Here is a 4,466-nt window from a genome sequence, read left to right on the forward strand (position 1 = left end):
TTTAAATGGCAACTATGTAGAAAAGTAGTATTTAAGTGTGGCTTTCATCTGTATATAATAAAAAAAATTCCGATACTTTATTTTTAATTCCAAAACGTAATGTACTTTGTGGATAGCCCTCATATTTATTGTAGGCAGACATTGGTCTCTCCCCACAATTTATATCCCTCATGTTTCCCTCCAATGCTACAAGAAAACTGACGATTCCTAGGTGCCTTAAGATGTGTCCTCTGGACTGGTCCATTCTTTTAGTCGTATGGTGCCATAACTTCCTTTTCTTTCCAATTACATTCAGTACCTCCTCGTCAATTACCTTATCTTCCCATCTGCTCTTACGCATCTTACAGTAGCATCACCTTTCAAAAGCTTCTATTTTCTTCTTGTCTGAAAATACCTTCAGAAAAGACTTCACCACTTAAATTTATGTTCTTAAAATTTTCATTTTATGAAGAGCTTTCCTTGGTTTCGCCAGTCTGTATTTTATATCCCCTTCACTTCAGCTATCAACGGCTGCTTTTATGCACAAACAGCAAAACTCAATATTTCTAGTGTCTCATTCCTAAACTAACTTCTTCAGCAATGTTGATATTTATCTTATAACCTCTTTTAAAGGCACTAGACATCCGTTCAACCGTTCTTCAGAGTACTTTGTCTTCTCTGAAAGAATTAAAATATCGTCAGCAAACCTAAAGGTTTTAACTTCTTCTCCCTGTACATAAATCCGTTTCCAAATTTTTCTGCTTCCTTTGTTGATTGCTCAATGTACAGATGGAATAACATAGGGGATAGGTTACAACCCTGCCTCACTTCCTTCTCAAATACTATTTCCCTTTCATGTCTTTAGACTGTGACAGTTACAATCTGATTCTTGTATTTGATGTAGATACTCTTACACTTCCTAAATTTTATCTCTACTGTCTTCAGAATTCCAGTGTGTGTATTCCAGTCAACGTTGTCAAAATTTTTCTCTGCATCGACAAATGCTATAAACAAAGGTTTGTCTTTCTTCAACCTATCCTCTACGCGACAAGTAAGGTGAACCAGGACTCCGCCGACAAACTCTGAGACGTGGAAGTGTGAACCAAAACTAGAAAGAAAAATCCAGTTACCATGGGCCCTAGAATGCATACCTTAAAGAGCTACGAGCACTTGTTCAGAAGAGAGATGTCTCGCAGTAGCAAATATGTAGTGCTGAGAACTCTTTAAGTATACACTTTGGAGCCCACGTTTACTGGACATTTTTGTTCTTGTTTTAGACCATACTGAAACCTCTGAAAGTTTGTCGCTGGTGTTCTGGTTCACCCAATTTATCATTGGACATGACTTCTGAATCACCACGTATATTCCATCCACCTTTTAGCCTTCCCTTCTTTGCTTGGTACCGGCTTGCCATGTGATCTATTAAGATTCATAGAGGTGCCTCTCTCTTTTCCAAAGACTTCTTTAATTTTCCTACAGACGGCATCTACGTTTTTTTTACAGTCATGCATGTTTCTAAAACTTCACATTCTTCCTCTAGCGACAGCTATTTAATCACTTCGCACTTCGTCAGTCTCATTTGGTTCACTTGCTGTAGTTTTATATTTTCTCCTTTAGTCAGATAAATATCTCCTGTGTTATCCAAGGATTTCTACTGACAAGGGGACAGCACCTACCCGTCATCACAGATTTCGTCCAAATTTATGGTAGGGCACCTCGACCAAATAACGCCACGTACACCTTTAACACCGCCCAAGTAATTTCGTGTAATCGTACCAGGCAGCGCTTGTTGGACGTATCGGTCTGTACTGTGATGCCAACCAGCCGCAGAACAAGGTATTAAAATTTCTCAATCACCCTTCATCTCAACGTCACGCGCGCCATTGTGCCAAGCAACTGAACGGCTGCTGAGTTCGAGTCTCGGTCGGGCGCACAGTTTTAATCTGCCAGGAAGTTTCAAGGTAAGCATTATTGGTTGTTTTTGCCGCTGTATTAATGAATAACTACATATAACTATACATTTCAGTGATCAGTCAAGGTCTTCTTTAAGGTTACAAAACTTAATTCATAAGAGTTATTTGTAATACACAGGGTGAATCACTAACTATTGCCACCAAGAATCACTCGGAAAGTATGATAGGAGCTGAAAAGTTTGTGGGACAAAAGTTGCATGGGACTATGGGGGCCATAATATGACGTTGGTTTTTTGTTGCTAGGTGGTGTCGCTTCAGAGATATGAAGGCCAGTTTTTTTTTTTAATGAGATGCTGTAGTTCGATATTTATTTTCTGATAACGGCTATCGAGAGGAATCCAATGATATGTAACAGTAAGGTCTTTGAAGGTCAACGAAGGTCACAAACAAGAATCAGCTGAGTAAATTGTAAATAATGTCTCTCAGAAAATTATTAAGCTGTTCTCTGTAAATAGAGCTGTGGCCGAGCAGTTCTAGGCGCTTCAGTCCGGAACCGCGCTGCTGCTACGGTCGCAGGTTCGAATCCTGCCTCGGGCATAAATGTGTGTGATGTTCTTAGGTTAGTTAGGTTTAAGTAGTTGTAGGTCTAGGGGACTTACGATCTCAGATGTTAAGTCCCATAGTGCTTAGAGCCATCTGAACCATTTCTGCAAATAGACTCTCACTAAATTTTAAGAAGAGACAGTATATAAAAGTCTGTACAGAAATGGCATAATACCATTGATAAACATAGACTTTGAACATAAGTCTGTTGCTAACGCAGAAATTCAAAATTTCTGGATATGTGCATTGATGAGAAATTGAATTGGAAGAAAGACATCGACGATCAGCTGAAACGGTTAGGTTCAGCTACTTATGCTATTATGGTTATTGCAAATTTTGGTGACAACCGTATCAGTAAATTGGCCTACTGTGCCTATTTCCATTCACTACTTTCACATGGCATCACATTTTGGGGTAATTCATCATTAAGAGAAAAAGAATTAATTGCACAAAAGCATGTAATCAGAATAATAGCTGGAGACCACCCAAGATCACCTTGTAGACATTTATTTAAGGAACTCGGGATATTCACAGTACCTTCGCAATACATACATTATTCACTTACGAAATTAGTTATTAATTACCTGTCCCAATTCAAAAATATTAGCAAAGTGCACAGCTATAACACTAGAAGAAAGGATGGTATTCACTATTCTGGGTTAAATCTGATTTTGGCACAGATAGGGGTTAATTATGCTGCCACAAAAGAATCTTTGGTCATTTGCCAAATAGCATTAAAAGTCTGACAGCCAACTAACATTTAAAAACAAACAAAAAGAATTTCAGAATGACATTTCCTTCAACTCAATAGAGGAATTTTTAGATATGAAGTAGTAACTGCACACAAAATAATTAATTTTTTAAAGAAAACTTGTGTTAAACTGACACGTTCGACATCATTGCGAAATGTCGTATTCATGATCTATGGAGCACTATTCATGTAATGTAACGAGGGGTGGAAATGCTGTGAATTGACTTGCCCTCCTACTTGACAGCAGTAGAGCACGCTCAGTTGGCTTTAGCAATGATTGAGAGGGGAAAGTGGTGGGGAACCGGCTCCTTTCCAGGCTTCGATACACTTATGCGCCACGAATGTAATTCATTCTAATAAGGGCAATTACAAGCGTGCCAATTACTGTTAGTTTATTAGCAATAGTTACACCACTGTTGGCAAAACATGTTTGCTCTAGCTGGAAACTGCTGCATAGTGGATAAACTCATTAGATACTACTAGCAGGTTGTGGCAGTATGGAGAATACTGACGGATTATCTTCCCGTCCCACGAATTTGTGTGACTTCGACTCCATGCCTGAACACTCCTCGCACACTATACGCAAATCGGCGGTCGCGCCATTCGAGTATCTGACTGTTCCGTACGTTAATTTCAAAAATATATATCCAAGGACACTCTATCTTTACTATTATTTCACGCTGTTCTGATTAGTACTGAACCAGGTTTGTTTTCAAATTAAAATACCGTACCACAAATTTTACTTCAATATTTAACACTTCATGCACACATCTTATGAATGGTATTTATGTAGTCTATAGAAATATTCGTTGACAAATGTAGCAGAGCCATTACTATCAACAATAGTATCCTGATAATGAAAAAAGTTCATTGCGGTTGAAAGGTATGACCAAACGTGTTACTTGGGTCCAGTTGTGCTTATATACACGGATGATGCAAGTACGAAATGAAACAAGAAAGACATACAAGCTAGCGAAATAGCTGCAAGAAAAACGTGAAGAATTCGAGACAAGAATGGTAGGCAGAAAACAATCCCGAAGATAAGAACGGCAAATACATGCAAAAACTGTCATAAAATCAGCTTAACAGTGCGTGAATCAAAGTTGCTAACCAGAAAAATATTAAATATGAAATTGAGGCTCTGTTAAACGACAGAATGGATTTTTGAAAGGTAACAACAGCAGAGATGCGGTAACGCTTGATAGTGGAAACAAGGTGAA

This window comes from Schistocerca piceifrons, chromosome X (assembly GCF_021461385.2).
Source record: "Schistocerca piceifrons isolate TAMUIC-IGC-003096 chromosome X, iqSchPice1.1, whole genome shotgun sequence".
Taxonomy (NCBI): domain Eukaryota; kingdom Metazoa; phylum Arthropoda; class Insecta; order Orthoptera; family Acrididae; genus Schistocerca; species Schistocerca piceifrons.